The following is a 13,898-nucleotide window of genomic DNA, read 5'->3' as shown; positions in this document are numbered from 1 at the left end:
CCATGATAATATGGGCAGGTAGAGTGGGTGACTGTGGTGGACATTCTTGGTTGCTACTGAAATTCAATGCCCTTTTCTCCTTGATACGAGATCTCCAAATGTATGAGCTTCCCTTTTGTCCAGGGAAAGTGACCCCCACCTCCCAGAACCAGAGGGAAAATTGTCATTGGGCAAGTCTTTTCTGTAAAGATAATAAATATTTTTTGACTTTGAAGGCCAAATGTTTTCTCATATATATATGTAGCAACAATACATAGCTACACTTATATTGATGAATGAAATTGAAATTGTGTTGCAAATAATAGGGACCTCATTCATTACTCAAAATGTTAGGCTCTGCCTTAGTTCCTTCAGGCTGCTGGAACAAAATACCACAGGCTGGTATTATAAACAATAGAATTTTATTTCTCACAGTCTGGAGGCTGAAAGTCCAAAATAAGGGTGTCAGCATGGTCAGCTGGGTTGTAGACTTCTTACTGTATTCTCACATGGTGGGGTCTCTTTTATTTTTATTTATTTATTTATTTTTATTTTTATTTTTATTTTTATTTATTTTTATTTATTTATTTGAGAGAGAGAGAATGAGAGACAGAGAGCATGAGAGGGAGGAGGGTCAGAGGGAGAAGCAGACCCCCTGCCGAGCAGGAAGCCCGATGCGGGACTTGATCCCGGGACTCCAGGATCATGACCTGAGCCGAAGGCAGTTGCTTAACCAACTGAGCCACCCAGGCGCCCCTCACATGGTGGGGTCTCTTTTATAAGGACACTAATCCCACTTATGAAGGCCCCACTCTCATGGTCTAATCACCTCCCAAAGGCCCCACTTCCTAATACCATCACATTGGGCATTGGGGTTCCAACATGTGAATTTGGGGGGATAGGGCATTTAGACCATAGCAGGCCGTAAGTATAAATATTAATAAGAAAATTTCATGATGTTAGGTGCCATTCCAAAGAAGAGTTCTGTATCATAAATCTGTTCCCTATCCCGGATTGTCTCATTTAGCTTTTGTAGTAAAACAAACAGCAACCTGTTCTGAGTGGCATACAGCAATAAGCATTTCTGTAGCTTATTTATTTTCAGGTGGCTGATCTAGGTTGGCCTTGGTTAAGGCAGCCAGGTGTCTCTCTTCCTCCCCATTTCAAATAGCCCAATAGCGGCTTTCCTGAAAATGCACTTAGATTTTTTGTAAGCCATCAGCCAAATGAAATAGACTTTTCAAAAGTACTTCAAAAAGGCAGAAGGTTCGAACTCTTTTAGGGAGTGTGAACCGCTTTGGAAGACACTTTGGTATGATCTGGTGCAGTTAAAGGTAAGAATGGCAATGAACTAGCTGTGTGCCAGGATAAATAGACACGAAGCTGTTGTAGCATTGTTGTACACATCCCGAGCAGGAAGTGACCTGACTGTTTATCAGTGATAGAAGGGTAAACCACTTGTGTGCTATTCACGCACTAGAACATCCTAACAGCGAAAACAAATTAGAGTCATATGCAGCGTAGAGCCTTTTTTTTTTTTTTAAGATTTTATTTATTCATTTGAGACACAGAGATACAGAGACAGAGAGAGAGCATGAGAGGCAGAGGGAGAGGGAGAAGCAGGCTCCCTGCTGAGCAGGGAGTCTGATGTGGGGCTCGATCCCAGGACTCTGGGATCATGACCTGAGCCGACGGCAGACGCATAACCATCTGGGCCACCCAGGCACCCCAGCATAGATGAGTCTTAAACATACTGTTGCATGCAAGAAGACCAGCATAAAAATAAACAACAAAAAGAAAATAAAATATAATTTCATTTAGAAAATTTCGAAGCTAGGAAAAACAAATCTATGTCATCTAGGGATGCAAAGATAAATAGTAAAAACTACAAGGAAAAGCAAAAGAAATAGGATTGTGGTTACCTCTGGGGAAAGGAAGGGGATTGTGAATCAGCTTGGGCGACTCTTTGGGGGTTGTCAATGTTCTATTTCTTTCTTTCTTTCTTTTTTTTAAGATTTTATTTATTTATTCATGAGAGAGAGAGAGGCAGAGGGAGAAGCAGGCTCCCAAGGAGCACGGAGCCCGATGCGGGACTCGATCCCAGGACCCTGGGGTCATGACCTGAGCCAAAGGCAGACGCTTAACCATCTGAGTCACCCACGTGCCCCTATTTCTTTTTTTTTAATCGAAATATAACTGACATACAAAATCCTATTCAGGTGTACCTCGTAGTGATTCAATATTTTTATACATTACAAAATGATCCCCATGATAAGTTTAGCTACCAATCGTCACCCTACAAAGTTATTACAATATCATTATTTTTTAAATGATTTTTTTTATTTTTAAAAAAATTCAAAATTTTTGTTTATGTATTAAAAAAATTTTTTTTAAAGATCTTATTTATTTGACAGAGAGCACAAGCAGGGGGAGTGGCAGGCAGAGGGATAGGGAGAAGCAGACTCCCTGCTGAGCAAGGAGCCTGATGCTGGGCTCGATCCCAGGACCCCAGGATCATGACCTGAGCTGAAGGCAGACGCTTAACTGACTGAACCACCCAGGTGCCCCAAAGTTATTACAATATTATTAACTATATTCCCTATGCTGTACATTATATTCCTATGACTTATTTATTTATTTGAGGGAAAGGGAGAGAGAATCTTAAGCAGGCTCCACACACGGCACAGAACCCAGCATGGGGCTCATTCTCAAGACCATGAGATCATGACCTGAGCTGAAATCAGGAGTTGGATGCTTAACTGACTGAGCCACCCAGGTGCCCCCAGTGACTTACTTGTTTTATAGCTGGAAGGCAGTGTTCTGTTTCTTGACCTGGGTTGTGGTTACATGGGAGGTGTTCATCTCATAATTCTTTTTTTTTTAATTAAAAAAATTTTATTGAAGTATAATTGACATAGTGTTTTATTAGTTTCAGGTGTACAACATTTTTTTTTAAAGATTTTATTTATTTATTTGAGACAGAGAATGAGAGAGACAGAGAGCACATGAGAGGGGGGAGGGTCAGAGGGAGAAGCAGGCTCCCCGCCGAGCAGGGAGCCCGATGCGGGACTCGATCCCGGGACTCCAGGATCATGACCTGAGCCGAAGGCAGTCGCTTAACCAACTGAGCCACCCAGGCGCCCAGGTGTACAACATATTGATTCAATACTTCTATACTTCTGTATTGCCTTCCCTTAGATGATCTTCCAGTATCTTTTGTGTGGTGCAATATTTAATATGACATACATTACATATGAATAAGAGCTCTATCTAGCTTTGCTCATTATTGTAATCCCAGTGCCTAGCATGGTGCTTGGCGCATAGTAGGCACCCAAAAATATATATTACTTGTAACAACTTTTAAGATGTGAGTCACCTACCATAAAATTCACTCTTTGAGGTGCACAATTCAGTGTATATTCACAGACTTGTGCAGCCATCAGCACTATCTAATTCCAGAATATTTTCATCATCCCCCAAAGAAACCTCACACCCTTAGCAGTCACTGTCTCTCCCCTTCCCCCATCCCCATTCTCTGACAACCACTAATCTACTTTCTGTCTCTATGGATTTGCTTATTCTGGACATTTCATATACATGGTAGTGCACAGTTATATGGTCTTTTGTGACTGACTCCTTTCACATAGCATAATGACTTCAAGGGTCTTCCATGTGGTAGCATGTGTGAGTACTTTGTTCTGTTTTGGTTTGTTTTTAATTTTTCTTATTAAGTGATATCTATGCTCAGCATGGGGCTTGAACTGTTCACCAAGAGTCAGGAGTCGCACGCTTCACTGACTAAGGCAGCCAGTCGTCACACACACCATTCTGTTTTATAGCAGAATAATGTTCTATGATATGGTATATCACATTTTGTTCATTCATCAGTTGACAGACGTTTGGGCTATTTATGCTTTTTGGCTATTTGGAATAAAGCTACCATGAATATCTGTGTACAAGTTTTTGTGTAGGCATATGTTTTCTCTCAGTGGTACACCTAGGAGTGGAATTACTGGGTCAGATGATTAGTCCATGGGTGACTTTTTTTTTTTTAAGATTTTATTATTTTTTTAAAGTACTCTCTACACCCAACATAGGGCTTGAACTCACAACCCTGAGATGAAGAGTCATACACTCTACCAACTGAGCAGCCAGATGCTCCCTCCATGTGTCACTTCTTGAGGAACTGCCAAATGTTTTCCAAAGTGGCTGCACCATTTTGCATTCCCACAAGTAACATTATGAGGGTTTTAATTTCTCTATATCTTTGCCATCATTTGGTATTGTCTTTTTAAAAATACGTATTTTTAAAGATTTTATTCATCTCTTTGAGAGAGAGAGAGAGAGAGCACAAGCAGGGACAGAGGGAGAGGGAGAAGCAGACTCCCTGCCAAGCCAGGAGCCCCATGTGGGACTCCATCCCAGGACCCTGAGATCATGACCTGAGCCGAAGGCAGTCGCTTAACCTACTAAGACACCCAGGCGCCCCTAAAATAAGTTTTTAAAAATTAAAAAAAAATTTGAGTAATCTTCACACCCAAAGTGGGGCTCAAATTCACAACCCTGAGATTAAAAGTCACCTGCTCTACTGAATGAGCCAGCCAGGTGACCCTGGTATTGTATTGTCTGTCTTTTTTTTTTTTTTAAGATTTATTTATTTTAGTGAGAGAGAGTGGGGGAGGGGCAGAGAGAGAGACTCTCCAGCAAACTTCCCACTGAGCGCAGAGCCCCACACGTGGGGCTCGATCTCACAACCCTGAGATCATGACTTGAGCCGAAACCAAGAGTTGGATGCTTAACCAACTGCGTAACCCAGGCACCCCAATTGTCTGTCTTTTTAACTTTAGCCATTCTAGTGGGTGTGAAATGGTATCTCATGATTTAATTTTTATTCCCCAATGACTATAACAATGTTGAACTCAGTAGATATGTGTCAAATGCAGGAATAATCACATAAGTTTTCAGATTAAATAGCTACACCAAAATTTTTATACCACTTTTTTAAAAAGTGTTTATTCATTTACTTGAGAGAAAGAGAATGGTGGGGGGAGGGGCAGAGGGAGAAGCAGACTCCCCGGGCCCCCAGATCATGACCTGAGCTGAAGGCAGACGCTCAACCAACTGAGCCACCCAGGTGCCCCAAGTTTTACACTATTTTTAAAAATTAATACTTCAGTTGTTTTCTGGTTCTAGAAGTAGTATATGCTGAAATGACTATCCCAAAATCAAGGTAGTGGTTACCTTTGTGGGGAGGGAGGGAGAAAGTTATGATTAGGGAAGAAGGACATGGGATTATCTAGAGTGATGGCAACCTTATTCTTGATGTGGGTCTTAGTTGTACAGATTCTCTTTATAATTTATTTAAACTACATAAAAATTGTACTTTTCTGTGTATATATATATGTCACAATAAAAAGGTTATTGTTGGAAATTTGGAAATTGTTTTGTTTTATTAAAGATGAAGAGCATTGAAATAGTTCTACCACCCATACTCTGTGAATGGTAGTTTTTTAGGTGGGAGAAAAAAGAATATTTGTTAATCTGTTGAACAAGCCTTTTTGCCTTTTGTTGGAAGAAACAGAAATTTCTGAGAAGTCGCCAGCAGGTGGTGCAATGAAACAAGACTTAATCTTGTAGCCTAAAAAGCAAACCAAAACAAAAACCTAAAAAGCAGCCAACACTCCGCCTAGTCATTGGAAAACGTTTTTGTGAATTTCCTATTATCTACAATCTTCCTCCAATATCTTCCATCATACAAAGGAATCTGGTACATACGGCTTCACTGGGAAACTGTTAGACTTCATTCTTCAAATGCATCGAACAAAGAAAAACATAGACGCTCGATGTTTTCTCCCTTTTGTTTCACAGAGGACCTTCAAAATAGTAGGAATGGCTGGGACTCATCATATAGGGCTTTTGTGTCTGCAACAAATGAGGACAGCAAGGGTGTCTACAGATACATTCCTTTTGTATTCTGAGATGGCATTCGGCTTTTGAGGTGAATTAGGAAGTGTTCAGTTTCTAAACCTTTATCAAGCACTTCCTTCTGCGCATCTCTGGCCATTGGAGGTTGGGGAAATTTTCACTAGAAAATTAATAATAGAAAGGATAAATTTTTTTTTTTTAAATCTACACCCAGATGGGTTGAAAAATCAGTGCTTTGTACTGTACTTGCAGCTTTTCCTTAAGTCTGAGATTGTTAAATAAGTTAAAAATTTTTATATGTATGTAAGTCAAATCACAGAAAGGGAGAAAATATTTGCAATTGTGTATATGAAAGGGACTTGTATCCAGAATATATAAAGAACCCTTACAACTCAACAATAAAAAAGGGAAATAGCCCCATTTAAAAACGAGCAAAGGATTAGAATAGACATTTCTCCAAAAGAAGATATATAAATGGTCAATAAACACATGAAAAGACACTCAACATTTTTAGCGATTAAGAAAACACAAAATTAAAACCACAATGAGATACACTCCATACAAAACTGTAAGGATGGCTAAAATGAAAAACACAGACAATAAGCAGTGTTGACATGGATGTGGAGAAATTGGAGCCTTCGTGCATTGCTAGTGAGGGTGTAAAATGGGCAGCTACTTTGGAAAACAGTTTGGCAGTGCCTCAAAATGTTAAACACAGGGGCACTTGGATGGCTCGGTCGGTTTAAGTGTCTGACTTTGGCTCAGGTCATGATCTCAAGGTCCTGGGATTGAGCCTTGTGTCAGGCTCTGTGCTCAGCAGGGAGTCTGCTTGTCCCTTTCCCTCTCCCCCCTCCCCGCCCCCCCCGACTCGTTCTCTCTCTCTCTTTCTCAAATGGATAAATGAAATCTTAAAAAAAAAAAAGAGAAACACAGAAATTACTCAGCAATCCCACTCCTAGGTATAATACGAGAAAAGAAAACACATGTCCACACAAAACCTTGTACACAAATGTCATAGCAGCATTGTTCACAATAGCCAAAAAGTGAAAACAACCTGAATTGCCATCAACCAATGAATGGATAAGCAAAATGTGTACTTCCTGTTTGAGTCTGAAGTCCTGAGAACCAGAAAACTAATGGTAAAAGTTCTAGCCCAAGTCCAAAGGTCTGAGAAACCAGGAGAGGTAAAAAAAAAAACACCCCAGGAGAGTTGATGCTGTAAATCCCTGTCCGACGGCAGTAGAAGACTGATGTCCCAGCTAAAGTGGTCAGGCAGAGAGAGAGGGAGAATTCTCTCCACCTTTTTGTTGTATTCAGACCTTCAACTGATTAGATGAGCCCCCCAACATTGGGGAAGACAGTCTGTTTTACTCAATCTACTGATTCAAATAATCTCTTCCAGAAACTCCATCACAGACACACCAAGAATAACATTTAACCAGACATCTGGGCATTGTGTGGCCTAGTCAAGTTGACATATGAAATTAATCATCACAGTATCTCGATAAAGCTATTATTAAAACAATATATAGGGGCACCTGGCTGGCTCAGTCGGTAAGGCATGCGACTCTTGATCTCAGGGTTGTGAGTTCGAGTCCCCTGTTGGGAGAGTTTACTTAAAACAACAACAATATATATTACCCTTCAAAGCTGTCAAGGTCATGATAACCAAGGAAACACTGAGATAGGAGACTATTAAAGACAGGAAGCCTAAGTGCCATGTCAGGTTGAATTCTGGAACAGAAAAAGGACATCAATGGAAAAACTGGAAAAATCTGAATAAAGTCTGGAGGTTTGTTTATAGTAATATGCCTGTGTTAATTTCTTGTGTGTTTTTTTTTTAAGATTTAATTTATTTATTTTTGCGACAGAGAGAGCACACACGAGTGGGAGGGGAGGGACAGAGGGAAAAGGAGACTCCCCACTGAGCAGGGAGCCTGATGCAGGACCCTGGGATCATGACCTGAGCCGAAAGCAGATGCTTAACTGACTGAGCCACCCAGGCGCCAAATTTCTTGGTTTTGATAAAGGTGTCATGGTTACGTAAATTGTCAGCATGAGGGAAAACTGAGTGAAGAGTATGTGGGAACTGTCTGTACTTTTCTTTGCAGCTTTGTAAATCTAAAAGTATCCCAAAATAAAATGTTTATTTTTTTTGAAAACCCAAATATATCAGTGCTTTCTGGTACTTACATAGTGTTGGGCACTTTATCTACATCAATGCATTAATCCTCACGACAGTACTACGAGAGCAATCCCTGTTTATAGAGAAGGCGAATTATGGACTCAAGGTCATGCATCTGACAAGTGGGAGGGCTGGGGTTTGAACTCGGGTTTGGCTGGGCCAAAGAAATCACATGCCCTTCCAGCCAGGACTTCAGCCCCAGTTAGGTGCAGTAATGCAAATAACTGAACAAGGATAGAAAGGGCATTTTGATACCTGAAGAGTAAACACTAAATAAATGAAATTTCTTTTTTTTTTTAAGGTTTTATTTATTTATTTGACAGAGAGAGACAGGAAGAGAGGGAACACAAGCAGAGGGAGTGGGAGAGGGAGAAGCAGGCCTTCCACAGAGCAGGGAGCCCGATGTGGGGCTCGATCCCAGGACCCTGGGACCATGACCTGAGCCGAAGGCAGACGCTTAACGACTGAGCCACCCAGGCGCCCCAATGAAATTTCATAATAATGCTTGCTGTTTACATTATAAACCTGTGAACTGGGGCGCCTGGCTGGCTCAGTCGGAAGAGCACGCATGACTCTTGATCTCAGGGTTGTGAGTTCGAGCCCCAGGGTGGGCATAGAGATTACTTAAATAAATAAAACTTAAAAAAAAAAAAAAAAGCCATGAACAGAAAGATAGGGGCTTACAATTTCTATCAAACACCTGAAAAACATTTCAGGAAAAAAAAATTCCATCAATTTACATGATGGACTATTTCTGTTATACTAAATTCACCCAATCTTTTTCAGGGTGCAGGAATGACCATGTGCCTTTAACCAGTATATACACAGTATTTGGGGCTCTACTTTTTTACTTAACACAATTTAATATACCTGTTTATAGGCATCCATTTAGTTCCCATACTGATTATTTTAACAGCCATATAGTATTATATGAAATAGACTACAGCTTGATCATTTTAACAGCCATATAGTATTATATGAAACAGACTACAGCTTACTTCACCGTTTCCCTGTTGTGGGGCATTTGGGATGTTTCCAGCGGTCTAAAAAGTGCTGCTATATTGGGGTACCCGGGTGGCTCAGTTGGTTAAGTGGCTGCCTTCAGCTCAGGTCATGATCCCAGGGTCCTGGGATCGAACCCTGCATCGGGCTCCCTGCTCAGCAGGGAGCCTGCTTCTCCCTCTCCTTTTGCCTGCCTCTCTGCCTACTTGTGCTCTCTCTCTCTGTCAAATAAATAAATAAAATCTTTATAAAAAGTGCTGCTATAAACATCTTTGCCCAAATTGCTTGTTAAAATCTTTGGGGACTATTTTGAGCAAGGGCATTTGTGGGAAGCAGATGAAGGGAAAGTCCGTGGAATTTTCAGTTCTCCTTGGACAGATGCTCTTTTTTTAGAATTAGCTCTTGGCATCCTGTAATGCTCAAGTAGCTGGATGGTCTTGGATAAGTTACTTCACCTCTCTGCAACTTGGACTCTCTCTATTTAAAATGTGGTCCTCAGACCAATGATATTGGCTGGGAGCTTGTAGAATTACAGGATCACTGGCCCTTCCTAGCACCTAGTGAATCAGAATCTGCATTTAATGAGATCTTCAGAAGGTAGTTCTTGATCCCATTAAAAGGTGGAGAAACTATGCCTTAAAATATTCACCTGTCAAACAGGGAGAATAGAGATCCTTCCTCAAGGCTGTTGAAGACTAAATACATTAATGCACGTACATGAAGTATATACAAGAGCACCAGGCACATAGTGAGCGTTATGTGTTTGCTACTTTTATGATTCTTCCCACCTGGTTGTACAAAGTCTCAGACTGACAGATTCCTAAGTAGAGTGCCTTAAAGAGAACAAATAGGAGAGATTTCCGCCTGGTGGTGTGGGCAGGGGGTGAGGAGGATAACACACTTTCTCACCCCTCGTGATCAAAGTCCTTAAGCAGAGCCAGATCCAGTCCCAGGGAGCTGACAAGTGAGTCTGAAAGCACTTTGGGCAGGAACCAGGACAGGGTGGCAGCCAGGTAAGATCTGATACTTCTGGCTATGCCGATTGGGGTGGCCAGCCCCTGCCATCTACAAAAGGGCTCGTGAATAATGCATACAGAGTCCTGATCCCACGGAGAGAACAGTCCCTTAGATTTGCAGCCTGACAGCTGGCCAGCCTGCAGATAAGGTGCACCTGCCCAGACCTCCCTGGGGGACAGGCCCAGCCTCTCCCGCCCACAGGTAGCTTGGGGCAGATGGACCTGCTTGGACTGAGTAGCTGCCAGCAGAGGTGGAGGGGCATCTTCCCAAATCCTCTGCTTGGTGACACTTTTCTCATCCTTCAAGGCCCTGTGTTTCCTTTTTGATTCCACTAACCCCAATTAAGTAAACTTGTTTCTGTTTTTTCACCATATGGTTTTGTAATTTTCATGACATATTATAGTGGGAGTCTCAAACTCAGGTGGCCCCAAGGACTACAGTTTACATAAATACATGAAGTAGTCTGGGGCAAGACAGTTGAGCATGGTGATGACTGTGGCAAGTGGCAAGCCCATTGTGAAGGGGATATTTTTACTCTGTTCCAGTCCATTGCTATGCAGGAATGTGAGCCCAGTGTGATGAGATCTTCCCATTTTTCAAAAGAAAGTAAAAGTTCGGATTTTAGGTGCACCTGGCTGGCTCAGTTGGTAGAGCCTGCAACTCTTGATCATAGGGTTGTAGGTTCAAGCCCCAAGCTGGGTGTAGAGATTACTTTAAAAAAAAATTAAAGTTTGGATTTTAACGTAAAATTGTCCTTTTCATAATTAAAAAATTTACATAAATGTTTATAGTGGCTTTATTCATAATCAATCCAAACTGGAAACAATGCAAATGTCCCTCAGCCGGTGAATGGATAAAGAATGGAGAAGTAAATCGAGCACACAATGAAATATACTCAGCAGAAGAAAAAAAGAAACAAACTGTTGATGCACACGGACCCCAAATGCATTATGCTGACTTCTGCTTCTGGCCAAGATACAGTAACATGGACCAGATTTACCTTCTTTTTATATAGATTTTTTTTTAAGATTTTTATTTATTTGACAGAGAGAGAGAGAGAGACAGCGAGAGCGGGAACACAAGTAGGGGGAGTGGGACAGGGAGAAGCAGGCTTCCTGCAGAGCAGGGAGCCCGATGCGGGGCTCGATCCCAGGACCCTGGGATCATGACCTGAGCCAAAGGCAGACGCTTAACGACTGAGCCACCCAGGTGCCCCCAGATTTACCTTCTTATCTGAAATAACCACAAAATGGGGAAAATATACATGAAATTATGTTTTTTATTCAAGACACTGGACATCAGTCAACAGAGGACGGGGTCACTGAGAAACAGGAAACAAATTGTAGGAGTTATTCTACCATTGTCCCACTTATTGTCCTGAGAGAGTTTCCAGGCGATGGTGCAGGGAGGGGGATCCCAGGTGAAGCCTGGCAGACCCCCAGAGTTGAGAAGATAGAGCTGAGAGTCCGGGGGGGCCAAGGAGGTTAGAATTGTAGAGAGGGAACAGCTGCACACAGAGAATCCAGAGGCCCACTGAACCCCCTCCAGCAGTCAGCTGAGCGCTGGTCAACATGTATGCAAGGACAACCACCTGAGGCCAAGGAAAGAACCACCTAAAATGATTAGAAGTAAGAGTGTATAGCACTCACATTGGCCCAGGAATAGTGCCTCGTCCCACCAGCCAGACTGAAAACTTCATGATGTATTGGTCTTGCCTCACGTAGTGGGGAAAAATCAGCTCTAGACTGAGCACTGTTTTAGTCCCAGGTAAATGTTAAAAGCAAGATTTGAAAGGATAAAATTGTTTCCAAGTAACTGCGTCTAATGTAAAGCTCAAAAATATTTTTAGGGGGGCGCCTGGGTGGCTCAGTTGGTTAAGCAACTGCCTTTGGCTCAGGTCATGATCCTGGAGTCCCGGGATCGAGTCCCGCATCGGACTCCCTGCTCAGCGGGGAGTCTGCTTCTCCCTCTGATCCTCCCCCTCTCATGCTCTCTGTCTCCCATTCTCTCTCAGATAAATAAAAAAATAAAAAAATAGAATAAAATTTAGGGGCACCTGGGTGGCTCAGATGGTTAAGCGTCTGCCTTCGGCTCAGGTCATGATCTCAGGGTCCTGGGATCGAGTCCCGCATCGGGCTTCCTGCTCCTTGGGAGCCTGCTTCTCCCTCTGCCTCTCTCTCTCTCTCTCTCTGTCTCTCATGAATAAATAAATAAAATCTTTAAAAAAATATATATTTTTAGGGAAACTGAAATACAAAAGGAGGGGGAGGACGAAGGTGGGGAGAAAGAGAAGAAAAAGGGGTGGAGGAAGGGAACTAATCAACAAGGTAAAATTCACAATGCCTGACATTCCATCAGCAATAACCAGGCATGCAAACAAGCCTTGTTTCACTTTTGTTGAGAGGTATTGTTATGAGTTGAACTGTGCCTCCCAAAGATATGCTGAAGTTCCAACCTCCAGGGATGAAAATCATAATTCAAAGTCGGTCTTTAATTAGCTGGGAATCTTGAATAAGTCACACTTTTCTTCAGGCATCAGTTGAGAATTCTGAATATTTCTCTGTGTGCTTATGTGTATATTTCCCATTCAGAGTTTTTAGAGTGGTTTGTGAACCCCAAAAGTTGAGAACCTCTGCAGTAGATGATCTTTCATGTTTATTCCTTCAACAAATATTAAGGGCCTACTGTGTGCCAAACTCTGGGGATATGATGATGACCAAGACAGAGAAAAGATCCCTGAGTTTATCTCATGCAGATTATATACCCATGGAGGGATTCATACAACCAGCATGGAGACAAACACTTTCACACAACGGTAGCTTATATGAAGGAAATAAGACAGGTGGCATATAAGTGACTGGGAGGAGGCATGAAGCTCTGGGTATTCAGGAAAGGTCTTTTTTCCAGAGGTGTTTTTACTGTTTGAATTGTGTCCCCCAGAAAGATATGTTGAAGTTCTAATACCCATTACCTCAGAAGGTTGTCCTTATTTGGAAACAGGGTCTTTGCAGATGTAATTAGTTCAACTTAGGTGAGGTCATGCTGGAGTGGACCCTTAAATCCAGTAAGATTGGTGTCTCTATAAGAGGAGAGGACACGGAGACAAGCACACAGGGAAGAAGGCCATGTAACAACAGAGGCAGAGACTGGAGGGATGAAGCTGCAAGCCAAGGAATGCTAAGGATTGAGGGCCACCACAAGCTAGGAAGAAGCAAGGAAAGATTTTACCCAGTCTTGGAGCATGTCTTCGCTGACACCTTGATTTTATACTTCAAAGCCTCCAGAACTGTGACAGAATACATTTCTATTGTTTAAGCCACTCAGTTTGTGGTATTTAAACAGCGCAGTTTGTGGTATTTAAACAGCGCAATTTGTGGTTAAGGCAGACCCAGGATCTTTCTTTTCTTTCTTTCTTTCCTTTCCTTTTCTTTCTTTTCTTTTTTCCTTTCCTTTTCTTTAATTTCTTTCCTTCCTTCCTTTTTTTTTTTTTGTAAGTAGGCTCCATGTCCAATGTGAAGCTTGAACTCAGGACTCTGAGATCAAGAGTTGCATGCTCTACCCACTGAGCCAGCCAGGTGCCCCAGCAGCCCCAGGAAATTAATACATGTGTCATTGGAACTAAGGCTTGAATGATGACAAAGGCAACCATATAAAGATTTAGAAGGAATGTACCCTCAAGGGTAGGAAAAGAAAAAACCGTGTCAGGAAGTACTGATCCGGGGGAGTGAGATAGGAGATGTGACTGGGAAGCTAGGCAGGGATAGATCTTGTTAGGTCCATGCAGGGAGAG

Source organism: Mirounga leonina, unplaced genomic scaffold, assembly GCF_011800145.1.
Source record: "Mirounga leonina isolate KUSES-001 unplaced genomic scaffold, KU_Mleo_1.0 Mir_171, whole genome shotgun sequence".
In the NCBI taxonomy this organism is placed as follows: Eukaryota; Metazoa; Chordata; class Mammalia; order Carnivora; family Phocidae; genus Mirounga; species Mirounga leonina.
The sequence above is the reverse complement of the archived record's forward strand: the minus strand, read 5'-3'. Positions refer to the sequence as shown.